The following is a 27,172-nucleotide window of genomic DNA, read 5'->3' as shown; positions in this document are numbered from 1 at the left end:
AGAAAGACCGCCCCGTATCCCGATGTAGAAAAAAACGTCCTTTGGTGCCAGTTTCAAGACTTTTCAAAAATATTTCCATCTTATCAGGCGGCCAGCTGCTTAGCCTAGCATGTGCTGACCGGTGATGAGCTTAGCTGACTATTGTTTGATTATTCCACAACACCTTTCGCCAAATATTTCCACGAAACATATTTTCCCTTCTTTTTTGGCGATTCTCTTTGTTTATCGTTGGCGGAACGCAGCCTAATCTGGCCGTTTGCAACGCCGTACGCGGCCACAGATTTTTAGAATTATAGCAATCACGGCATAAAAGCGACGCGAAAAGACATGGACGGAGAAATAAGTGGAATACATGGGCTCCTATGCTGAAAACTTGTCAAACCCCGATCAAAACGCACGACAGAATTTTTTGTCGCGTATCTGTCGCGCGACAAAATTTTGTGTCGCGCGACAAGCTCTCTTGTAGTGCATTGTGTCGTGCGACAGGGGCTCGTGTCGTGGGTTCTTTCTCGCGACAAAAGTGTTTGTAGTGGGTTCTGTCGCACGACAGTCATCATTCCTGTATTTTGTAGTGTGCAGAAGGTGCCTGTCGCAGGATTTGTCGCGCGACAGGTTTCTGTCGCAGGTGCTGTCGTGCGACAGGGAGAGTCGTGCCGCGCGACAGGGCCTGCGTGCCTCGACAGAGTTGCCTGTCGCGGGTTCAGTCGCGCGACACTACAGCCTGTCGAGGTATCTGTCTTGCGACAGATACCTGTCGTGGGTCTGTCTTGCGACAGATACCTGTCGTGGGTTCTGTCTTGGGACAAATATCTGTCGAGGCAAGTGTCGTGTTAGAGGTTGCAGTCGATGGTAATTGTGGTTTTCTACAGAAATCTCGAATTTCTGTAGCGCCATCGTGGGATAGTGATAGGCTGACATTCACCAATTTCGTGTTAAATCGCTTGCACTTTGGCGAGCCACGAAGACGATGCGAGTTGCTTTGATCGATTGGCGACGATCATCGAGGGAATTAAATGAAGTTACCCCAGCGTATATGTACTATTTTATACATTTATTATGGCTACAGGCGAAAATAAAAAATATTAGTTTCTTGGAGTGTAGTGTTACACACCCATTATGCCTACGACAGCACCGCCGCTAGTCGCGTATCAGACTGCCCGCTACTTCGACACCTTGAGAGGGCACGGCGGGACCGCCACGGATGCAGCAATGAATCCCTTCGTTCTTCTTGCACAGGTTCGTACAAAACACGCACAAAACACGCTCTGAATAGTTTCTGTAGTGACAACAGGTGTATCATTGCCCTGCCGTGCCCGGCTGTCTTACTATGCTGGAAGAATTGTGCGCTGTTATGCTGCTTTTGCTTGTGGGTGATGGTGAAGGTAATCCAGGCTCGTCCACCGATGACATGGCAACTCTTTTGAATGACATGCAGTCGGCCTTCTAGGCGTCAATAGATAAGTTTTCTGGTTCACAATCAGCAGGTGAGGAAATTGTGAACAAGAGGTTCCTCGAGCTGAGAAAAACACTGAAAGTTTTATCGCAACACACACAAAAAATAGTGCAACTAGAGAAAGAAGTTTCTTCAATCTTATGGTCTTGTGAACACCCAGCAAAAAAACCTCATTGATTTTTAGGATAGAAGACGCCGCCGGAACCTTGTGATTTTTGGCCTGAGAGAACCGTGAAATGAAAACCTCAGCCTCTTAAACGAGGAGGTTTAAACGAAGTCTTCCTTACAGAAATTGAAACTAAATCTAAAAACAGTTGAAAGAGTAGTACACAGAATAGGAAAACAAGCACATGACTAGCCAAGGCCAGTGATATTAAACGTTTTTAATTACAACGACAAAATGGATGTCATAAAAAAAAATTCAGGCGCCACTTTGGCTCTCCAAAGTGCTGCAAGGCGAAAGCCTTTCCTTGCGCACTGGTTTGCATTGATTTCTTTGTTCTTCGTTCTTTTGGAGTTTTATTTTTTTATGTTTTCTTTTTAGTTTTCCTCCTTTTTATTTCTTTTACATTTGTATTATTTTTTAATTTTCACGTCAGGGAAGGGAATAAGATGGGAGTGAACGAAGACAGCGTATTCACTAGACGCGCCTGTGTTCTTTCCAAACAATCGAGCTGGCATGGCGGAGTGGTTAGCATGCTCGTCTCGCACGCCGGAGACCCTGGTTTGATTCCCCAACTCGACCAATTTCTTACTCGGTTTTATTTATTTATTTATTTTTCTTGGAGCATCGCTAACCATCCCTTTAATTGGTTGCATGGTTACTAGCCAAACCACAATTGGGCCCGTTTGAAATTCGAGCAAAGTGACGTCACGAACATTTCAACCAATTGAAAAGCGTCATATTGTCACGTTGTAGTGACGGAAATCCAGCAGTCAGGAAGACAGCAACAAAACTTGCAAACGAAGCTCTTTATTTGGGCTCACTTTCGCCCGCAAAAGAACTGAATCACTCAGCGCCGGCGTAAGCAACAAACGTGCTCGTCAGTCGTCGAACTACGAATGCCCGCCGGTCGTGGCATCGCTCAATTCAAAGCCGGCGAGGAAACCATAGAGAAAGATATTGGTAAAGAGCGGACACTCGGCGAAATCTGGCCCCAGGAAATGACGCGCAATCCTCCTCCTCCACTAGATAATCTTCCAACTCCAGGATGGCGCCACCAGTCTCTAAACGCGCGCGCGCGCGCGGGCGGGTAGCCGGCGCGGCGGCTCAGACCCATCCGAGTGGCAGACAACGGAGCGTCGTGGGGGCTGTTTTGTGCGCGTGAAAGCGTGCGGCGTATTTGTTCGTGCGGGCAGACCGCAATTTTTTTCGTCTCTCTTGCCCTTCGACGCAGAACTCCTCCTGTTTATGACGGCGGCAAGGTGAGAAATGTTTATTTGTGGAAGTACGCTGTATTGCATGCAATTTAGGCGGCCGCGCCGGCCGCCGTTGCCTGTCTGCAGTTCGTGAAGCGGCGCGCTCGCTCTGTGGCCAGCCGGCTGTTGTTCACGGCATTCTTGCAGTTTGTGACAACGTCAAGGAAGGAATGTTTTGTTTTTGCAAAAGTACGCTACATTTCAAGCACTTTATGCAAAATTACGCTGCATTTCGAGCACTCTAGCTTAGTACGCCGGCGCAGTTGTGAAGGGCGCGCGCACGCTGTGTCATGCTACGCCGTGGCGGGAGCGGCGGGAGGAATGATGCTGCATGATGCAGCCTCGCCGGTCGGTGCGTAGAAACAACAAAAAAAAAAACCTGTCCACGGCCTGTGGCCCGACGCGCTGTGCCTAGCGGTTAGTTTTGCTTGGTTTCGCGCTTTCTCGGGACTTCACGTTTTTGTATGGCCCCCGACAATATGTAACTTCTCATGGGTGACATTTGTCAGTGTAAGGTTAAAATGTACTTTTTTGAAAGTGGGCGAACGGCGAAGACGACCGTTCCCGCGCAGCAAGTACGGGACCGTACTTTTCAAGACTGGTGGAAAAAAAAGATGACGCACGAAAAGCTCAAACCTTACTCTTGTAGTACGTATGTATGTATGTAGTACGTGTGAAAGAGTCCGTTATCTGCGCTCGTGGAAACGCACATTTCGCCCGTGCATTGACAACACAGGGATGCGCTTTTGAAAACCGGCAAAAAAAGGCAACGCGTCGGGCTTTCTAAACTCTAAAGAGCTTGAAAACCAAGAACTGTTGCGCCGATAGTTTAATTTTCTATGCTTCTTAAAACATACGTTGCACCCGTGTATTTCTCGGTGCTCCTAACACATTGTGTACTCCTGGTTCGTAGTCCGTGTTGTGGCCGTCTTTGTACGAAATATTCTCGAACAAACCGCGTACTCTGCTGTCCACCTAGGTTTTAGAAGGTAGACAATAACGTCGGGGAATGTAGAAATGCTTGCAAAAAGCTGATTGGTATCTGCCGTGTAGTACGGTATGTGTATTGTACTTTGCGCAACGACGTTCAGCACGCGAGTTTCGCAAAAACATGTTTACTCCGCTCGTAATTTCGTTCCCTCGCCGCTTTCGCACCTTTTCACTGTTTACAGAGTTACAATATAAGGTGACTGAGAATGACCATACTTGCGAATTTTTCAGGTGATGCCACCCGTCGGCAACACCTGCTGTGTGCCGTGGTGCCGCAACAGGATCACCTTGAGCAGGAGGCCAGGAACCATCTTCCGCATCCCACGGCTTTGTTTATGTTGCACAAAATAAATGTTCTCATTTCACTCAAAACCTGTTGTCTTTTGTGGAGTGCTAATATTTGGCAAAGGCTGTGATGCAGCTGCGTTCATGGCTGGTCAAAAGCACTCGAAATCTATTTAATTATACGCTGCCAACGGCGCAGCGGGGCGCGGCGTATGCTAACATTCAAACCGCGCGCCCCTGAAACCGGAACCGGAAGTCGTCCCTGGCAGCGAGGCGCAGCGCATGCAGCCATTCAAACTGCGCGCGTTGAAACCGAAACCGGATGTTATGAGACTCCACCCGCTTGGTGCGCTGCAGTCAAATGGGCCGCTGGGCCCTATGGGAGTGTCCGCTCTTTACCAATATCTTTCTCTATGAGGAAACTTCGATCGAGATAACAGGTCAAGATCATCTACAGTAATCTGGAAAAACGTAGATGCAGCTCTTCTTGCCTGTGATGAATCGAGATTAGTCCAGTCGCTTCTCGCGTCACAAACAAAAATGATAACACCCCTTTCCGGCGGCCTCGAGCGCGAACGAACGGCCACTATAGTGATACGTGGGAATATTTCTGTCGACAACTCCTGCTTACAACGATGCGGCATTAAAAGCTCCGCCTTAAAACTACTCAAAGCTGAAAGGATCAAGAATTGCCATCACCCATGATTATAGCAAGGCAACGCTAAGTAAATTAATGAACCTGTGGCGGCATGGCAAGCTGTTCAAAGATGAAGGCTGAAAAGTCGCTTTGGACCACTGTGTAAGGAATATTGTTTACACCGTGCTTTGGACTATCATCGCCAACGTGTAGATTATACTCTCTACGTTTGGGACGAAACAAATTCCAGATCGGTAAAGCTGCCGCGGGCTGCCGCGGGCTGACGTAGCTCTGCCTCCTTGCTGACAACACGCTAAAACATTTAGGGTTCCCTTGCTAAATACGAGAAGTTTAGCGAACAGATTTGATCAGTTGTAAGATTTGCTCTTTTTGCATGACCCTCAAATCTTAGCAGTCCCCGAGGCATGGCTATCGTCAAGATTTACAGACTCGGAAGTTACTCCCTCATCTTATAAATTAATTAGACGAGACCGCAGTGGACGGGGAGGCAGCGTTGCGCTTGCAGCAAAAAACGATGTCACGGGCGTTCAGCTCAACAATATTCCTGAACACGAAAGTGCTTCGTGCGAAATTGAGTAGCGCAATTTTTTTTGCGGTTGTTTGCGTTGTTTACAAGCCTGCAAAGAGCCAGCCATCCTATTTACAATCCTTAATTGATCACATCCTACAAATACTCAAACCAAAACGCAAGTTAATCTTAACCAGAGGTTCTAATCTACCATGCATAGACTGGTACAGTGCCAAGACCCAATGAGGCTGATAGCGCCGGCTGCTTTTAGATTTGGCCTTTTTCCATCCCTGATATTGTTTTCCTAAACTTTTAAGAAGAACGCGCTGTAGAATTCACGGGCGGCATTTAAGACCGCAGTTTAGTTAACAGCGGTGTAATATAACAACGCTCAGTGGCTACGGCGCTCGGCTGCTGTCCCGAAAGACGCGGGTTCTATCCCGGCCGCGGCGGTCGAATTTCGATGAAGGCGAAATTCTAGAGTGCCGTGTACTGTGCGATGTCAGTGCACGTTAAAGAACCCCAGGTGGTCGAAATTTCCGGAGCCCTTCACTACGGCGTCCCTCATAGCCTCAGTTGCTTTGGGACGTTAAACCCCCAAAACCAAACCAAACCAAACCAAACCAATATAACAACTGGAAGAGCAGCGCCGCTGATACGTAATTTTCTTCACTTTTAATCAGACGATGACGAATTAGTTTTAGACAACCTGCACTTACAAAAGGGGAAAATTGATAAAGGCGGTGATGTTTCACTGCTCGGGAACGGTTTAAGACAGATTGGTCCCTATGCGTCAGAAAAAAATTACACCACACCAAAGAATGGTGACTCAAGAAATTGATCACCTGAAACGGCGACTTGCGAGAAAACGTATTCCACGCACGAGAAATGCAGCCGAGACTGCCAATCTGAAGAGTGATTTGTGTAGTGTGTTTGAGTTTCGCTAGGTGTCACCACTGCTTCCCCGGCTTTATGTTGGTGTTGAATAAAGGCTGATGGTCTTTGGCGTGTTGAGCGGCGTTGTGTCTGGTTCGGCGTTTGTGTTGCAGAAGCATATCTCGCTACATGGTGTCAGAAGTGGGATCACGAAGCTAATGATTTGGCGCTCTTCACCATGAACGACACCTCCGACACCACCGTCACCATGAACGATGCCGCCACGTTACTCGAGAGGGTGCTTCGCCCACCACCGCCGTTCGACTTTGACAGACCAGGTACTTGGCCGACATGGCTGCTGCAGTTCGAGGACTTTTGTTGTGCAGCGGGACTGTCTACCGCTGCACAGGAAGTTCAGTTGCGTTCCATGCTATACTGCATGGGGCCGCAAGCAAGAACGGTTCTTGCGTCAACGACGCTGGCAGAGGCCGACGCCAAAGGACGTAGCGAGTATGTTAAGGACGTTGCAGCTGCCAAAGGACGTAGCAGCTGTCAAGAAGGCGTTCACTGACCATTTCGTCCACCCGCTCAACGAGTTGTACGAGTCTGCCTTATTTCATCTCCAGACGCAGCAACCGGGTGAGACCATTGATTCATTTTTCACCGCGCTCCGTACCATGGTAAAGCGCTGCAACTACTCGTCGTCATCTACTGAAGATGGGCCTGTGCGCGATCGTTTCGTCGTCGGTTTGTTGGACCGCAAGCTTTGAGACCTACTTTGTCGAAGCCCGAAGTTGAGTTTGCAAGATGCATTAACTCAAGCCCGTCGGCACGAAGACTCTGATAACGAACGCAGAATTCGTGACCCAGTAGAATCGCCTTCGCTCGCTCTCGACGCAACGCGCATGCGAAAAGGGAAGCTTTCCTCGGTTGATAAGCGTACCAATTCTCGCTGACTCTGTGGCCGTGCGTCGCAGACGCGTTCTGACTGCCCCGCTCGCCGTTCTTCCTGCAATTTCTGCGGCAAGAGTGGTCACTTCGAAGTCGTCTGCATGAAGAAAAAGGAAGGCGGGAAACAGACGCGGAAACCTTCGGCTAGTTCGGTGGAGCTTCACGCAGTTGCGGAACGCAGTCGCCAGAACGCGAAGTTCATTGAGGTTCTCGCCGACGGACGCGCCCTGTATTTCAAGGTGGACGCCGGCACCGAAGTGCCAGTTGTTCCGAACTTGTTTTGCTGGCATTCCTGCAAAGCTTCAAGACCAAGAGGGAGAGTTCAAGGGGCCCGGTAACAATGTGCTGCCAGTTCTGGGAACTTATAATGCTACTTTGATGTGGAACGGCAGGTCTGCCGAACAGCGTCTTTAGGTTTTGGCAGCACACACAGTTCCTCTGCTAGGGTTTCCAGCGATACAAGCCCTGGGGGTCTGCAAGTTTGTAGACCACGTTTCAGAAGCCCCAGAAATGTCCGGGGAGTTTCGTCTGGAAGCTAGTCTTTTTAAAGGACTTGGAACGCTTCCAGAGGCCTACACTATCCGACTGAAATCGGACGCTACGCCGTTCTGATTAAGCGTTCCCAGGCGCCTGTCGCTATGTCTTCGGGACGCGGTCAAGCAGGAGCTGGTCAAGATGGAAGGGAATGGCGTGATACGTCGCGTCGACACACATACGGACTGATGCGCCGCACTGGGTGTGGTTCCGAAGGCTACCGGCGGCCTCAGGCTTTGCGTGGATCTAACCCACCTTAACAAAGTCATTTTGCGTTAACGCCATATGTTGCCCACGGTCGAACAATGCCTTGGTCTGCTGGGGGATGCCACCGTTTTCTCAAAGTTGGACGCCACGTCGAGCTTCCACCAGGTCAAGCTGTCTCCCGAGTCGCAAGAGTACACAACGCTCTAACTCTATTCGGGCGTTATTGTTTGCTCCGGCTCCTGTTTGGGGTCGCGTCTGCACCGGAGTACTTCCAGCGAAGGGTCCCGTATCCTGGAAGGCCAGCCGGGTGTTGTGAACATGATCGACGATATTCTCGTCTTTGGCAAGACGCGTGCTGAGCACGAAAGTCGATTGCAGGAAGTTCTCAATCGGTTAACAAAATCAGGGGTCACTTTAAACCGCAAGAAGTGCACTTTTGCAGCCAGTAGCGTCAAGTTCCTGGGTGCCATTTTTAGCGCTGAGGGAATCTCTCCTGACCCAGTCAAGGTCGTTGCAATAAAAGCCATGCCGGCGCCGCAAGACGTCACAGGTGTCCGTAGCCTTCTGGGTCTTGTTAACCACATCGGACGCTTTTTGCCTCACGTATCGGAAACAACAGCAACGATCCGAAGTTTGCTGCTGAAGGAGTCTGAGGGGACTTGGGGCCACGCTCAACAGTACGCCTTTGCCAAGCTTAAGGAATTTCTCTGCTCGGACCTTTGTGTTGCTCGGTTCAACACTGCGTACAAGACGACAGTATCAGCGGATGCCAGCTCCTTCGGTCTTGGTGCCGTATTACTGCAAGAGCAGCCTTCCGGTGAGCGTCATCCACTTGCCTTCGCGTCGCGTTCACTCACATCAACGGAACGCCGGTACAGCCAGACTGAGAAGGAGGCTTTGGCAGCAAGCTGGGGAGTTCATTGTTTTGAGAAATATGTCCGTGGACTAAATTTCTTCCTTACACTGTTCACCAGCCACTTTTGGCACTCATGGGGTCCATGGATATTGTCTTACTGCCTCCATGGATATAGTGTTTTGGACTGCAGCTGATGCGCTTCCAGTACCAAGTGCTGTATGTACCCGGCAAGTTAGCAACTGCTGACACGCTCTCACGGGCACCATATAGGATGGCTCACTGCCAAGCCAAGCTGATCAAGTTGAGCTCTTTGTGGAAAGGATTCTTCGCTCAATTCCAGACTTCGTCTCTACACGTCAAGAAGAGCTTCGCCAGGCACAAACCATTGATGGTGAGTGCAACCTTCTGTTTGAATACTGCACTAAAGGCTGGCCCAGGCAGTCAAAGTTGCCTCTTCACGTTAAGAAGTACTGGCAGCATCAGGGGGATCTCAGTGTTTGTGAAGGGCTTCTTCTGAAGGGAGTCCGCATTGTTGTGCCTTTGGCTCTTCAGCGTTCCATGCTTGACCTTATTCAAGACGGGCATCAGGGTATTAACCGTTGCAAAGCCATTGCTCGAGAGTCAGTATGGTGGCCTGGAATAAACAGCCGTATCGAAACGCTCGTCTCTAACTGCGCCAAGGGCGGTGAAACACGCGCTCAACACGCAGAACCGATGTTGCCATCGCAGACTCCAAGTCTTCCTTTGCAGGAGGTAGGAGTAGACCTTTACCAGCTGATTGGTCAAGATTATGTGCTGCTGGTCGACTACAGGTCACGCTTCCCAGAAGTCATCAGTCTGCGTTCTACAACAGCACCGGCAGTCATCGCCATTAAGAGCGCATTTGCACGCCACGGCATTCCAAACGTCGTCCGCAGCGACAATGGTCCACAGTTTGCATACAATGACTTCTCTGCCTTTGCACAGGCTTATGGCTTCAGGCATGTGACCAGCAGCCCACATTTCCAGCAGTCCAATAGAAAGGTGGAGAGGATGGTGCGAACAGTCAAAAACCTGCTGCATAAAGCCGACGATCCTTTCTTGGCACTGCTGGCCTACAGGGACACTCCTGGTATCAACGGTGTGAGCCCTGCACAGCTTCTCATGGGCAGACGCCTACAGACGAGAGTTCCCAAGATAGCACAGCAACTCGAGCCAGGCTAGCCCTCGTCGCATTCTTTTGAAATTGAAACAGAAATTTATTCAGAACAAAAAGATACAGCGAGGAGGACAGGAGAAAACCTGTGTGAACAGCTTCAAAAGCCCTGACCAACCAACACACGGGGTAGGACAGAAGCGTGCGGCAAGAAAGTACCGTCGGATATGACACCATCGTTGAAAAAGTAAGTATAAAAGAGGCCAGAAGAACAAGAAAATCATATCACAACATTATACAAACAATAAACGCAGTTCTTTTGGTGATATACCTGATATGTCAATATTAGCATCCTTTATCATGTGATTCAGAAGTGTACGCAATTTAAATTTTATCATTTGATTTCTAAAATTGGTTCTACATTTTGGAGCATGCCACACCTCAGGATGGCGCACATTATAAGCAGAGATGTTTTTCTCTAGCCTTGCTAGGCTGGTGATGGCATCATTATTTTGTATTACACTGAGTTTATATAAGCGGCATAGTCATTGATCGTTCATCAATTAAACTTCTATATTGTGGTACTTTTTAAATAGGCCTGCTGTGTGGATGCGATATGGAACTTTACAGGCGAGGCGTAAAGCACTTTTTTGCAAGTTTGCTAATGTTTCCAGCTGTTGTTTTTGCCCATACACAAAAAGCATAATTTAATAAAGAGAAAAGTAACGACTTATATATGAGCATGTTAACAGGTACAGGAAAATTGTAGCAGTAACGGCGCATAATGCCAGCTGTCCTAGATACCTTACCAATGATATAGTTTACATGATCATCCCATGTCATGTTTTCTGAAAAATACACGCCCAGTGATTTAAAGCACTTTACCACTTCAATTTCAGTGTTATTTAAAAAAATAGAAGGTCGCTGGATATGGGTGTGTCGGGGGCGAAATAAAACAGCCTTCGTTTTATTAATGTTTAGCTTTAGGCAGTTAACTTTAGCCCAGGCATTAATCTCTGACAACGTTCTATTCGCTCGGATACCTAGATCAACACACGATTTGCCTGAAAAGAATATGTCGCCAGCATAGGTTATGTAGTGTGCCGTTGCATCAACGCGAACTATCTCGTTAATATAAAGTATGAAAAGAAATGGTCCCAGGACGCTTCCCTGCGGGACACCTGTCTTAATTGACTTTATTGTGGAGTGTTTTCCTTCAATGATGACAAATTGAGTACGGTATTGTAAGTAACACGTAATTAATTGATGCGAAATGCCTCTTATGCCGTAGCGATAGAGTTTTTGAAGGAGAATTTCATGATTAATGAGATAAAAGGCTTTAAAAATACATAAACAGCCCAAGTACCATATTTTTACATTCAAAGTTTTCGAGAATGAACTCCTTTTGGGCCAGCAATGCGAGTTCCGTAGACTTCGTCCTGCGGAAGCCAAACTGAGCAGATGTTATTAAGTTTTAGCGTTCAGTGAAAGAGGTCAGGCCTTTCAGAATTATTTTCTGTAAACCTTTAGAGAATACAAGTAAAACGGATATGGGGCGGTAGTTTGACATGTCATTTCTATATCCTTTCTTAAACACAACTGTCACTTTTGCTAGCTGCAGTTTTTGAGAAAAGCATCCTGTGGACAAACACATATTAAAAATGTGAGTAAGAAAAGGTGCTAATACATCAATGGCAAATTTTACAGGTTTCACTTGAATATCGTCCGCGTCAGCAGCTCTACTATTGCTTAGGGTTAAAAATGACGCTACAAGCTCACTATTTGAGACTGGCTCTAGAAATATAGTAGGATTACTTCGGTCCTTCATATATCTTAAATCAGGGTTTCTGCTGGTAGCGTCACCGACTGATAAACCTGCGAGATCGAGTTAATCGGATGACGCAGGCACGAGACTTTAACTGGAGACATGCAACCCAAGTACAGCGTCCACTTCATACCGGTGAGCAATTCTTTTTCCGGGACGTAAATAGGCCTGCGATGGTTCTGCGACCAGCCCAACGTCCCCGGTCGTACGTCGTGGAGACCCCAAAGGGTGTCTTCCAACGTAATCGAATGCACCTCGTCCCAATGACCAACCGCTCAGTGTCCGACGGCCCTGCCGAACCTGTCACCAGAGAGGAGCCACCCGGAATGAAGCCATCCGGTAGCGAATCTACTACTGCAGGGCCCATCACCTAGACTTCGTCTGCTTCACCCAAGCCACACCCTACTTCATCCATTCGTGTGTCCCGGTTTGGAAGATTGATACGGAGGCCGAAAAGACTGGACTTGTGAGGAGTTGTGTGGTGCACACTGTTCCTTCTTAAACAAGAGGGGATGTAGTGTGTGTGAGTTCCGCTAGGTGTCACCACTGCTTCCCCGGCTATATATAATAATAATAATAATAATTTGTTTATTTCCATCAGTGATGGGGGAGACTGCGGATAAAAGCCGCTTGACAACAAGCGACTTGACTGAAGCCCGCAGCCTCCCTACAAAGCAGGCAGCGATAGAACAACAACAGCAACAAAAACTCACAGAAAGCACAATATTCAAAATTAATGCACGCACACTTAATAGTCAGAAGAGGTAAATAACAAAAAGCAAGATAACGTTTTTAGTTGTTATTGTAAGCAAGGATTGTTAATGAAATGTTTGCGTAGGCTTCGTACATAAATTGTATGCAAATCTATGCCTGATTTATGTAATGAATTTAAAAGGGTTGGCAGTGTGTATGACACTTTTTGCCAGGAATAATTTACCGGCGCAGTGACCACCTTCCATGGTTCTGTGTAACGGGTGGTGTAGGAATGTGTGTTTTTATCGAGATCTGATAATTCATGAAAAAACTTGACATTTTCTTTCACCTCTCGTTTGAAAGCCAGACTTAACTTATAGTTGTAAAGATTAAACGCGCGTATTATGTTTGCTTTAGAAAATAGCTCTGAAGTGTGGGAATGATACGATACGTTAAAAAGTGCTCGAACAATTTTTTTTTTTGCAGTATATGTATTCTTTCAAGATTTGTATGTGTTGTGGTACCCCATACCAATACGCAATAATACAAAGAAGAAAAAAAAAGAGAGTATTGTAAATAAGAAGCTTTATATTGAAAGGTAATATAGCTCTGTGTCGCAGCCGCCGCGGTGGCTCAGTGGCTACGGTGCTCGGCTGCTGGCCCGAAAGACGTGGGTTCGATCCCGGCCGCGGCGGCTGAATTTCTTTGGAGGAGAAATTCGAGGCCCGTGTACTGTGCGATGTCAGTGCACGTTAAAGAACCCCAGGTGGTCGAAATTACCGGAGCCCTCCACTACGGCGTCTCTCATAGCCTTAGTCGCTTTGGGACGTTAAACCCCATAAACCAACCAACCAACCAGCTCTGTGTCGCGCCGTCATGCCAACAACACGAGATAGCTTCCCCGAAACAGATTCAGTGTGCGCATCCCAAAGCATATTCTGTGTGAAGATAACTCGAAGTATTTTAACACTACTATCTATCTCGATTTTTTCGTTCTCGTAAAGAAGGGTGATTAGACTGCTGTTTATTTGCTTCGATTTCGGCCTGAAGATTACGGCTTTTGTCTTTTCTGTATTAATTTGTAGACTGTTTGCTGCGGACCATTTATGAAGGGATCTTAGAGCAGCGAGTATGTTTTTGCAGGCTAGTTGGTGCCTACGCATTGTGGGTTTTTTGCGCAAAAGACACGCTCTGAGCAAGTCCTGAGCAAGTCCTGCCTGCATTTGGTAGGACGCAGCTTTGACATCCAGTTGCAGCGCCTTTCGAGCGCAGGCTGCCAGACGGCCTTGCTGGCTTCAACTGCCGAGAACCTGCTGAAGAAACCAGCCAGCAAACCCGACCAAGTTGACCGGAAGAAAGTGGCGGTTATTCCGTACATTCACGGAATCTCGCATAATATTAAGAAGATCGGTGCTAGGGCTGGTGTTAGAGTGGTTTTTAACGCTCCTGAAAAACTCTCCAGGATTTGCAGGAGAGTGAATGCGGAGGATACGGCCGTTGCTTGTTCGAAGCGGCACCAGCAGCGATTCGTGGCCTGTACAAAGAGCGTTGTGTACTCGATACCACTTGCCTGTGGTAAGCAGTACATTGGCCAAACTGGCAGGTGCCTTAATGAACGGCTGAGGGAGCACGCAAGAGATGTAAAGAACAAGTCAGGTAGCAAAATGATTGACCATATTCGGAATTGCCGCAACTGCACTCCCGCGCTCGAAAAAACTTCAGTACTGCGCCGGTGCAAGACACAACTTGGAAGAGAGATAATTGAGGCCAATGAGATAGGAAAATCGGGTAACTCGTGTGTCAGCAATCCTTCAATTTTGCTCTCAAAAAAAGAAATCAGTTATCTTGCGCAGAATTAGAGCTCGAAACATGCATTCACTCGTGCGATGGTGGGATCTGTGCTGATCTGATATGTGTATGCTAAGTCTCTTCTTTCCCTTTTCGTGTTTGATAAGAGCAGCTGCTGTATTTAAGCAAATGTTATGTCAATAAACACCTGAGTTGTTAGTAAGCGCTTGTCCTGTCTACCTCGTTCCTTTGTGTCGTGTCTTTTGTGCAAAAAACCCACAATTCTTAGAGCAGAGTTGGCTTTATTCTGAAGGCTACTAGGCTCAGGTGATTAAAAAAATATACTAGCGTCATCAGCGTACAAAATGTATTTTGCATCTCTGTAGATATGAACTAAGTCATTTATATAGACTATAAAAAGAAACGGGCCAAGGGCTTCAGGAACCCCTCTGTTGATTTGTTTCAAATCTGAACGGCAGTTCTCTATTTGCACATATTGATGGCGATGATCTTGGTACGATTTTATGAGATTTTGACTGTGCCCTCGAACGCCGTAAGTCTCAAGCTTTTCAAGTAATATGGAATGATGGATGCAATCAAATGCTTTAGTGAAATCTATGTAAAGGGCAAGCACAATATTCTTGTTGTCAAACTGCGACGGAATAAATTCTTTTTGCTCAAGTAGTGCTAATTCCGTCGATCGGCGTTTTCTAAATCCAAATTGGGCAGAGGAAATAAGATTATGCTTATCGAAAAAATTAGACATTTGCATATGTATTAGCTTCTCTAATCCCTTGGATAGCACCGGTAAAATGGAAATAGGCCTGTAATTTTTTATATCGTATACGTCACCTTTCTTAAACAGGACCGAAACTCTTGCAATCTGCATCCTCCTCGGAAAGATAGCGCTCGCCAAAGACATATTAAAGATACAAGTGAGATAAGGAGAAAGAATATCGAGCACATATTTGATTGGCCGGACCTGCATGCCTTCTACGTCGCAACTTGAACTATTTTTGAGTGAAATGAAAACTGACTGTACCTCAAGTTCCGTAAAAGGGCGAAAAAAAAGTGAAAATTGATTTCTATCAGGCAGTAATGTCGAAATATCAGTCGATGCACAACTATTGGAGTAGCCCACAAAATAATGGTTAAACGTATTTGCTAGAGCACTTCCCGATATTTCTTTGCCACCAAGAAGTAGCTCTTCTACACGCGGAGATGACCTGCGACGATTCAAGAGGGTATTTAGCTTCTGCCATAAAATATCAGGTTTATTCGAGCAGCTGTCAAATTCGGCATGAAAATAGAATTTCCTATGCACTTTTAGTTTTCTGTTCAGTTTGTTTCTAAATGATTTATATTCCTTTATTACGCTTGGATCCTTGGTCTTAATAAACTTGTGGTAGAGTGCATTTTTACAATTTATTTGTTTTAACAATTCGGGAGTTATCCATGGCTTTCTTATTTTTTTACCGAGCCTAAACTTCTGTTCTGGGAAATGGCGCTTATATATTCGAGAGAGCTCATCAAGAAGCTTACTGTACGCGATGTCTACGTTATCTGTTTCCAGAATTTCCTTAATGTCGCAACACTGTAACTCAGCTCTGAAACTATCTAAACCAGTCTGTGTAATGGTCTGTAGGGAAACGTACTGATGCTTTTTGTTTGCTATAGGATTATGTTTTCTTAACAGAAAAAATATTGGAAGGTAGTCACTTAGGTCGTATGATATTACACCACTAGCAGTGTTTGTAGAATCGGCATTTGTGATAAACAGATCAATCAGTGTTTCGCTTTCGGTTGTGATCCTAGGGTGCGCACGGATGACATTTTCATATCCGTTTGAAGTTAAAATGGTTAGCATGGCCTTTTGCGGTGCAGAGATGGTCAACATGTCAATATTGAAATCCCCGGCAGACACCAAGTAATTACCAGTTTCCGAAGTAAATGACAATAGCTGTTCATAAAAAGAAAAGAAGCTAGAAAGGTTCCCATGTGGTGGTCTGTAGCAAACAGAAAACGTATAACCATTCACGCAAGCTGTTATAATTTCAAAATCATCAGAGCAGATATAAAAGTCTGAAAGCAACTCGCAGTTCACATGTTCTCTTAACCACAGCATTACACCACCGCCCCGACGATTTGTTCGATTCACACTGTACGACTGGTAGGACGGAAAATTGGGCAGCTCGCGGTCATCCCTGCACCAAGTTTCACTAAGCATGACTGCATCAAACAAAAAATTAAAACCAGTGATGAAGTCATTTATGTCGGTTTCTTTGCTGTACAGCGAGCGAACGTTTAGGTGAAGGCATTTCAGTGAAACAGCACGGTGACTTGAGACAAAGGTGTTTAACTCGTGCGGGAGAATATGACTGACTAGCCATTTTTAACAAAAATTAATCTTGACACGGTCTACAGACAGCAGGCTTAGGTTGGAAGGTCTGACCTGTGACGCACTACTACCACAGAGTCACCGTCGGCTTTGCGCAGCAAGATTTTTCCGTTCCTGTGCCACACGTACTTGCACTCGTTTTGTTTGGCCCAATCCTTAGCCTCTCGAAGCAGTTGCCGGCTTTGGCTGGTCATGTTTTCTTGGATGAACAGGTTAGATTTCTCTTCTTTTAGTTTAGATCGGTCATTGAGCCATTGATCCCTGATAGATTGCCGGATATACTGAACGATTATACACGGTATTCTTCCACGTTTGCATGGGAGGCGGTGAATAGCGGCGACGTCTGTTTCAGCAAGTGCAGGAACCTCAATCAAACTGGCCACAGAGTTTACTTTTAGAAGCAAATTTTCATTCTCAGAAACACCAACACCGCGAATTTCTAGATTTAGCTTCCGGTTTCTCCACTCTAAGTCGTTTAAGTCTGCCTCAAGTCTTCTAGTTGCATTGTCACAAGCGCGAGTGTTCTGTTCAAGGTGTTCTAGCCTTTTCCGTATTTCTTTCGATTCTTTTTCCTGTGCGGCTAGTCGCGTCAACATTTCGTCGTACTTGTCCGACATGAGCTGCACCGACCGTTCGATGCTTGGCAGAGTTTCTTTGAGCGGCAACAACTCGTCCAACTTTTGGCTTATAACAGCTAGAATAGACCTGATATCAGTAAGTTCATCAGCTGTCGGTCTCCCTTCTCTGCTTTCGGCATTTTTTCCATCATCTTTGCAGATAGAGCAGGACCAGTTTTGTTTGGGGGATTCAGATTTCTTTTTATACTGTTTTTCCGATATTCCGGCACATGCTCAAACATGGAAAAAGTGGCTACATTCACCACATGACAGAGACAGTTCATCCGGGCTAATAGGCTCCTTACACACAGGACATACATTGTGCGCTGGCATAGAAGCAGAAAATGCAGCACACAGAAACAAAAAATTCAATTTTACGTGGCACCAGCGGAAGAATAGACAACACACTAAGAACGAGAGCAAATTTTACAGGGCGTGGACTAACCTGCGTAGACAGGCGACAATCAACAGATGTGCCGTGTGCGCTACCGCTGCTGCCAAAAAGGTCGCTGTCCTCAGGGGTCGACGGCTTTATAGCGAAGACTGGTGATGGTAGTGGCACACAGCGGTGAAAATCGTTGGTTTCCTCAGCTGGAGGTAGCAACACAGTCGAGCAATCACCACGTGCAGGTGACACACGGCGCGAGGCAGCACGATAGCCGGAAAATGGGCGGAAGATGGAAATATATTGGTGTTCAATAAAGCCTAATGGTATTTGGCCTGTTGAGCGGCGGTGTGTCTGGTTTGGCGTTCGTGCTTGCAGAAGCACATCTCGCTACAATTTGGTCGACAAACTAAGACACGCACGAGCAGAGTTTTATGGACGCATGCTCCCGACTTTCCTCCGAGAATCCCCTAGAAGTTTTGGCGATACTTGGGTGGCAAAAACGATCCACCGACCAACTTAAAATAAATAGCATAGTGTGTACAAATTTTCAAGACGTCGCAGAGGAATTCAACTCCACATTCCAAAGGGCTTTCACAAACCTTGAGCCTCTATCTGCGCATACTCTTACTCAGAAGCTGCATTTTGATGAACTCAATGCTTTGAAATTTGCCATTTCTCGTGAGGGCATTTTTCCCGACTTCTGAACCTTAACATAATAGGGCTTGCGCAGCGGAAGATATACCTACTACATTTCTTAATGGACTTGCCGAATTTATTTCTTTTTACCTTTCTTCATTTGTAATGAATAAGTACCCAATAATTCGTTAATTACAGGGTAGTGCCGGTATGCAAATCTGGTAATAAATTTGAAGCTGCCATTTATCAACCCCTTTCACTTATGAGCACATGCTGCAAGGTTTTAGAACATATTACTGCGTCTACAGCAATAGCCAATCGGGGGCTGTTCGGCCCGCTGCTTGTGCGCCACGGAGGCAGCCTTACCCTCTTTTTTACAATACCCCCTCCTCTTCCACCGTAGCGCCTTCAGCGCATTATAATGTGGAATAAACGGGGTTTCAATCAATCTCGTTCGCCAGGCTGTTCGCTTATGAAGAAGAAACTGACGTTCCGCCCTGGTCGTCTCGGTGTGCTGTCGCATCTTCTCGGTGTTGGCGTTTTCCTGCCGTCTAGACGTGAGTACCAACTGCTACGTGACACTGGTGCCGGTTGCGGGCTCGACGTCCCAAGTCCAGGACCCCTCCAGACTGGCGCTCATCGAGCCCCGACCAGCTTTCGCTTCTCTGCAAACGCGTTCACCGTAGCAGCCGCCGCCTCCCGAGACTGGCCCCAGCGTTTGGTCTCCTCCACGCACTCATCGAGCTGGTGAGCATACCACCATGGCGCGGGCTAGCGCGCCACTCTTGACGCTTCAGCAACCCCGTGTGCCAGCCAGCTTCCGTGGGGCCACTTTTGAAGACCTTGAAGACTGGCTTGACCAGTTTGAGCGGGTCGCCGATTTCAACCAGTGGGGCGCTGGGCAGAAGCTGCGGAACGTGTATTTCGCCCTCGACAAGAGAGCCAAGGCTTGGTTTTAGAGAACAGGGAGGCCGATATCCAAAGCTGGGGTACCTTCCGCCTGCAGGTCCGAGGCACGTTTGTTCGCGCGTACCGCCTGGATCGTACACTGCGCCTCCTGGACGCTCGCATACATATGCCTAATGAGAACGTTGTCAAGTTCGCCGAGGACGTGACCTGCCTTTGTGGGTGCTCTGACTCAGCTAGGCCACGAAGCTCCGCCACCTGATGCAAGAAGTGAAGGACCAACTCTTCGCTGGTTTGGTCCGAATCCGCCACAGACTGTAGCCGACTTCTTCAAGGAAGCGACCACCACTGAGCGTGCCTTCCAGCAGCGCTGCCGCCGAAATGACTTTGAATGTGTCCAGCGACAATTCGTCGCTGCTTGAGCTCATACTCGCGGTGGTTCGTGAAGAGCTGGAGAAACTGATCGTCGCCTCGCCTGATCCGTTAGCTGCGGCTCTTACTGAACTTGTGCGCGACGAGATCCGCCAAGCATTTTCACCGCCTCCTCCAGTCATGCCGGAGTCAAGCCCCATGACCTACGCCGCGGCTCTTCGTTCCGAGTTGCCACCTGTGCAACGTTTACCATACCACACGCCACCGCCAACCGCTCCGCCATCGTCATTCTACCAGCTACCTCAGCGAAGACCTGCATTGCATCCGCCGGCTCGGAAGGCGGCTGTTTGGCACACTTCTGACGAGCAGCCGCTCTTCTACCATGTTGGGGAAGCCGGCCACCTGTATCGCCGTTGCCCCTACCGTGAGATCGGCCTCCGGTTTTTCCAACGTGACGCTCCTTGTCCCCGTTTAGGTCACAGACCCCACGAAATAGAGGAATACCTTGCTGCCCGTGACACTACCTCTACCCGCCGACCACGATCTCCGTTTCCCGAACGTATCACGTCGCCCAGCCGCCAGGCTTTCGCAGATGGGCTGCGGGGCCGGTCTCCAAGCCTGCTCCGAGGAAACTGAAAGCGGCGACCCCAGGGGGGAAGGCTGCTGACAGCAGATAATACGAAGACCCCCGAATGCTGCCGGAGCGCCTTGCCGAGATCCCGATGCCGGCGCAGCCTGATTCTGTGATACCGAATTTCCTTGGCACCGATGCAGTTGTTAGCGCCGACCACCGCATTCATGTTGACGGGCACCCAGCGACGGCTTTAGTCAGCGGCTTTAGACAGCTTTAGACGGCTTTAGTCACGAAACGTCAGCGACAGGCGCGGACTTTTCAATAATAAGCAAGCACCTCGCAGATCTTCTCAGCAAGGTGAAACCAGAATGTGATGGACCTCAATACTGCTGGCTGTCACCTCATGACGCCTGTCGGAAAGTGCACTGCTCGACTCACCGTTGCCAACGCTGCTTTTGATGGCAATTTTCTCGTTTTGCCACACTGCTGCGACGACCTGATTATTGGAATGGACTTCTCGCATGAGCATGATGCCATCATAAACATTTCTTGTCGTCTGGTAACATTTTCGACCTCTGGAACAGTTTCAGCCGACACCAAACTACGCAGAGCAGCCCTTCGCATCCTTGACACGGATGTGACCATGCCTCCTCGATCCTGTGGCCTCGTTACCTTCATTTGTGACGACCGGTGGAGTGCGGACGGCACAGCAGAACAGAACGCTCCGCTTGTGCTCTCTCATCGGGTCTGCATCGCGAGAGGTATCGTAACGCTACGCAACGACGTGGCAGATGTCCTTCTAACTAATGTCTGGACTGCCTTGCTCTCCAGAGCGAGAGGTCCACCTGTCGCACACCTCAGTCGGCCCTTGACGTGAACCCAGGCTTACCCACAACCGAGAGGGAAAGACTAGTCGGCCTTCTGCATCAGTTCCAAAAGTGTTTCTCGTCTACGTCGGCAGTCAAACAGACGCCTCTCGCTAAGCACCGCATAATAACGCACTACAGTACCCGACAGGTTCGACAAAACTCATACCGTGTCTCACTGCGGGTGGGTGGAGCCATAGCTGAGCAAGTCCAAGAAAAGCTGCAGGATGGTGTTATCCAGCCATCGAGAAGCCCGTGGGCTTCGCCTGTGGTTTTGGTTAAGGAGAAAGATGGCACTCTGCGATTTTGCGTTGACTACCAGAAGCTTAACCAGGTCACAAAAAAACACGTCTACCCGTTACCACGCATTGACGACTATCTTGACCGGCTGCGGCACATGCGCCACTTTTCTTCGTTGGACTTAAAAAGTGGTTACTGGCAGATCGAAGCTGACGAGCGGGATCGTGAGAAGACAGCGTTCCTTAGGCGCCCATTCGTTGGTTGAGCAGCGTCGACTTTGAAGGCGTAACTGAGCGTGAGGGGAGGGAGGGCAGCGCGTTCTTGTCCACGCCTGCCGTACCGAGCGAACGAAAGTACAGCCGCGTCCACATAGATGGCGCCAGCGCGGTGCGTACTGGCCGCGCCGTCGTTCATCGCCACTGCGTCAGCAGAGGTAGGGTGGCTTTTCATTTCATTTCATTTCATTTATTGAAGCCTTAAGGGCCCGTGGGCATTACATAAGGCGGGGGCAAGAACAGTGTGTAACATATAGTACCAGCTCAACAAAAACAAAAACAGAAAGCAATGAAACGAAACAGAGCAAAAAAAAAAAAAACATTAAAGGAGACAGTAACACTTGATCAGATTATTTGATGAAGCCGAATACATCACGTAAGACACAGGTGATTCGCTAATAAAGTGCGGAAAATTGCTCGATCTGTGCAAGAAGCAATATTATCAGGCAGGGCATTCCATCGGGCTATTGCATCTGGAAAGAATGAATCATTCATAGCTGATGTGCGGCCTTTCATGGGAGCTATGGGATGAGTGTGGTTTAGGCGAGGGGATATTCTTGATGGCGGCTGCAGCAAAGGGTGCCTATTAATAGGGCGGTAGAAAAAGGAATGAAGGAGGCATAGGCGTGATACGATGCGACGTGATTGGAGACTTGGGAGGGAAAGGGCTCGTTTTAATGCAGTGACACTACTATCACGCGAGTACTTTGACATGATAAACCGTGCAGCTCGATTTTGAACGGCTTCTAATTCATTTGTAAGGTATGCTTGTGAAGGGTTCCAGATGGATGAGGCGTATTCAAGCTTTGGGCGTACGTATGTCTGATAAGCTAGTTGTCTGATTTCAGGTGGTGCTGATGTTAGGTTCCGTCGCAGATAACCAAGAGTGCGTGAGGCCTGGGAGCATATTGAATTAATATGAGTGACCCATGACAAGGATGAAGAAAGGTGAACGCCAAGGTATTTGTAAGAGGAAGTTCGGGCAATGGGAGTTGAATTAATATGGTATGTGCAGTTAATAGAGGTTTTTTTACGAGAAAAGGACATGAGTTGGCATTTGTCTAGGTTAAGTGGCATGTGCCATTTTTCACACCATGATGCAATTGTGTCTATATCATTTTGTAGATTAATGGTGTCTTCAGGGGCATGGATGATGTTATAAACGACGCAGTCATCCGCAAAAAGTCGAAGTTTGGTTATTGTGTTTGGTTATTGCTTCGGGGGGGAAGGGAGATTTGTCTCCGGCAGTACGCGCGCATGCGCTGCCTCCTCGCAGTCCCGCAACATTCTGCTTCGGTGGCGGTGGTGGTGGATGTGGGAAGGTAGGACATGGGAGAAGGATATGAATAAAGCCTCCCGGTTTCCCGCAGAGCTTACAGGAGGAAATAAACTGATTGGGGTAGCGGGCATGGAGAAGAATAGGGTAGGGAGCAGTGGGGGCCTAGAGTCGGCGCCAGTGGGAGGCCTGGGTTAGGGTTAGAGAGGGAGCCGGCGGTACGTACACGCGCCGGGTATCTCTGTAGTGGGTACGGATATCTCTGAAGGAAAGCAGACGCTCTCGGTATGGCGGAGGGTGTCCAACTTCAGCCCGGAAAGAGACCAAGGGTGAGGGAGTGGACCTCCTTGTTACCAGGGAGGCCTGCGTGTGCGGGGGTCCAGATAAAGGTCACATGGCGGCTAGGGTGCCAGAAGTGTAGAAGCCGAGCCGCGGTGTGGGGTATCTGGCCTTTAGCGAAATTGGATATGGCGGATTTTGAGTCTGATAGAATTTTGGCGGCAAAGGTGGAGATGAGAGCGAGCGCAATGGCCGCAATGGCGCAATGGCCCGAAGTCCGATGAGTCTGTGGTGATGGAGCCTGATGCGAGCAATCGGACCTGATTGTTAGCGACGGCGAGTACCAAGCGGGAGCCCGACGAGTACGCTGCCACGTCCACGTAGGCTACCTCGGAATTGTCGCCATGCAGGGCTTTGGCGCGGGCTGCCCTGCGTTCTCCGTCGTGCTTCGGGTGCATGTTCTTAGGGATGGGATGGGTGAGGAGATGAGAGCGTAGGTCTGTAGGTCTGGAGGTAGGGGGTCCTGGCGGTGCTGTGAAATGTGCTCCACGTCGGGGCTTGTACTCCTAGTATAAACCGTCTTCCACCGAGAGGACCCGGGAGTTCGCGGTGCCGAAGTAAAGGCTAGGCGGCACCTTCCAGGGGATCCTGCCATTCGCGCCGACAAAGTAGACAGCGTTGCGCTCAAATTTCGGATCAGCGACCTTTTCTTGATTTCAACTTGAATATCATTAACCCGCGTTTGCTCTCTTACCCACTCTGCCCTCCTCCTGTCCTTAATATTAAACCTATCATGTTCCTTTCCATAGCACGCTGCGTTATCCTGAATATAAGTTTAACCCTTTTCGTTAGACTCCACGTTTCTGCCCCATATGTGAGCATCGGAAAGATGCAGCTGTTGCATACTTTTCTCCTGAGGGATATTGATTACGTGCCGTCCATAATGCGAGAGAATTGGCCAAATGCGCTCCACCTGAGCCTAATTCTTCTATTTCCCTCTCGCTATCTGGAACTGCGGTCGCTACTTGCCCTAAATTTGCGTATTCCCTTCAAATTACCTTGTTTTTCAGCATATTAAGTTTTAGAGCCCTCACTCTGCTCTGCCTGTCTAACTGATACTGATCATGCTTTGCAGTTCATCTCCTGGGTGACTTAGCAAGGTAATGTGATCAGTGAACCGGAGGTTACTGAGGTATTCTCATCAACTCTTATCCCGTCCTCTTCCCTAACCAAGGAGCATAGAAGATGTTGTTTGTATTTTGTGTTAATCAATAGGAGATTATTAAAGTAAATATTTTAAAAGCTAACTGACTGAAAGCAGAAGAAAAACAAGCACATACCGACGGTGGGATTTGAACCGACGACCTCTCAATTTGACTTCCGGTGCTGTAACAATTGAGCTATGCCAACGGCTGTCGAATCTTCTGGTTTAGGCGGTTTAACATCCCAAAGAGACTCAGACTGGGAGGGACGCTGTAGTGAAGGTCTCCAAAAAGTTTTACCAGGTGATGTATTTATGTGTAGCGTAACCGAACCTTGAGAGTATTCATCTCCTGAGTGGCTTAGCAAGGTAATGTCATCAGCGAATCGCAGATTACTAATGGATTAATCGCAGATTACTCCATTAACTCCTTTATCAATTTGTTCCCAAACCAAGCCTCTCAATACTTCCTGTAAACAGGCGGTGAATAACATTGAGCAGATCATGTCTCCCTGCCTGACCCTCTTTCTTTTCTGAATTTCATTGCAGTCTTCATGAAGGACTATGGTAGCTTTGCTATCTGAAATATCCTGAAATATGTTTTTACATAAGGCTTATCTACACCGGCGTTCCTTAATACGTGCATGACTGCTGCGGTTTCTGCAGAGTCAAATGCTTTCTTGTAATCTACGAAGTCTATATACAGGGGTTAGTCATATTTTGTGCATTTCTCTATCACATGATTGATAGTGTAAATATGGTCTATTGTCAATAGCCTATAAGCAATCCTGCCTGATCCTTTGGTAGATCAGTCTACGTAGATTGAAGTCTACGGTTGTCCTTACTGTTTAGCTGTTACCTTAGTAAATACTTTGTAGGCGACAGAGAATCAGCTGACCGGTGTGTAAATTTTCAGATCCTTGACGCAAGGAATTTGGGTAGGCAAGGTAACGTGCAATGAATAAACTTTTACCGGTTGCCCTTCAGTGTAATGGAATGGGATCCATGAGTATCATCATCATCATCATCATCATTTATTAGACCCTTAAAGGCCCCTGGGAGGGGGTATTACATAAGGGGGGGGGAGTAGTACATTCATCATGACTCACATTGGTGGGGAAAAAAGAATTAAAAAAAAGAACAAACAAGAAAACACACACACACAACAAAAGCGTAAAGAGAAATAAAGTCACGAAAGGGAAATGAAACCATTTATACAGCAAGATAACACATCAGACGTTCTTTAAACCTTTCTGGATCGCTTTCAATGACAACCGATTCTGGAAGCCGATTCCAGTCTTGAATAGCGGCTGGCAAAAAAGATTTGTTAAAGGCATTAGTTGATCCGTGTAAACGTTGGATGCTCATGGAGTTGAATAAACGGGATGACGTGCGCACAGGAGGGACTAGAAGGGACTCGCGTAGGTTAGGAAAATTGTGATATAATTTGTGCAATAAACATAAGCGAGAAACTTTGCGTCTAAGGGCTAGTGGGCTGATAGCGATGGATGACTTGATAGCGGTAATGCTGTGGTGAAAATCGTAATCTGAAGTAATGAAGCGTGCCGCACGATTCTGAATGGATTCAATGGTGTTAATTAAGTAAGCCTGGTGAGGAGACCAAATTGCTGATGCGTACTCAAGTTTAGTGCGAATGAAAGTCTCGTATGCTAGTTTACGGATTGATTGCGGAGACAGTGAAAGTGACCTTCTAAAAAAACCCAGTGTTTTTGATGTATCAGCAACGAGTTGAGTGATGTGTTTTTCCCACGTCAGTTTGCTGCTGATTGTGACACCTAAGTACTTATATGATTCAACCTGCGAAAGGATAGTTGATTGAAGAGAATAAGGATACGTAATATTGGAATGCTTGCGTGAAATTTGCATAAATTTGCATTTAGTGATGTTCAGCTCCATCAACCATTCGGAGCACCAATTATCTATTTTTTGTAGGTCATTTTGTAGGATAATCTGGTCGTATTGAGAGGAAATGCGACGATATAACACACAGTCGTCAGCGAATAGACGAATGGACGAAGATATGCCGGATGGGAGATCATTGATAAATATGAGAAAGAGCAGGGGCCCAAGCACAGAACCCTGCGGCACGCCTGAAATCACTTCATGAGTTGCTGAATGATAACCGCCGATGACGGTATATTGAAACCGGTTAGTGAGGAAACAGTTAATCCATGACAGTGTGAGGGGATCAATATTGAGGCAAGAAAGTTTTGACATAAGACGTCGGTGCGCGACGCGATCGAACGCTTTTGAAAAGTCTAAAAATATGACATCGGTTTGAAATAATGATTCCAAATGCAAATGAAGGTCAGTAGTGAATTCAAAAAGTTGTGTCTCGCATGAAAGACCGGGGCGGAAGCCATGCTGCTTAGAAAAGAAAAATGAGTTATTGTGAAGGTGGCTGGCGACTTGAGAGTATATAATGTGTTCCATGAGCTTACATGCAATGCACGTTAATGAAATTGGGCGATAGTTGGACGGATTTGAGCGGTTTCCTGATTTGAATACTGGCACTACCTTGCTTAGTTTCCAGTCTTCCGGAAGCGAGCTGTCGGTTAATGACTGGGTGAATGACTGGGTCGGTTAATGACTGTCGGTTAATGACTGGGTCGGTTAATGACTGGGTGCGTAGCGGCCGACGGGAGACAACCTACTGGGCGGCTGCAATTTAGGTGTTTACTGAGATGAATTCGACGGAACTGGCGCCGGACAAGATTAATATATGGGAGAGGATTTTTACTTCCAGGGGAAGGATTTTATTGATGATGATTCTCAACTTGCCCACCGAACTCTATTTTAGTCTCCTCTCGACACACGTTTACTTTCCATATCGCTGCGCTGACCTCAAATTATTTCAAAATGTCTTCGTTAGCCGCCGAATTTCTATCCCGTATGTGAGTCCTGGGTAAGCACCACGCTACCACCGGTGTTGTGCACCATCTGCG

General features: G+C 47.5%; 1 protein-coding gene and 1 long non-coding RNA gene across 2 annotated transcripts in view; both read left to right on the top strand.

The window, feature by feature from the left end:
- The window catches only part of LOC149337773 (multidrug resistance-associated protein 1-like), a 266,100-nt gene that overhangs the window by 225,979 nt on the left and 12,949 nt on the right, over positions 1-27,172 (top strand). The window lies entirely within an intron of this gene.
- Positions 2,563-4,234, top strand: LOC149337774 (uncharacterized). The gene is made up of 2 exons (XR_016284657.1): positions 2,563-2,878; positions 4,094-4,234. It is a non-coding gene; the product is annotated as an uncharacterized LOC149337774 (long non-coding RNA).

This window comes from Amblyomma mixtum, chromosome 7, assembly GCF_055824585.1.
Source record: "Amblyomma mixtum isolate Tamu chromosome 7, ASM5582458v1, whole genome shotgun sequence".
NCBI classification, from domain to species: domain Eukaryota; kingdom Metazoa; phylum Arthropoda; class Arachnida; order Ixodida; family Ixodidae; genus Amblyomma; species Amblyomma mixtum.
The sequence above is the reverse complement of the archived record's forward strand: the minus strand, read 5'-3'. Positions and strand labels throughout refer to the sequence as shown.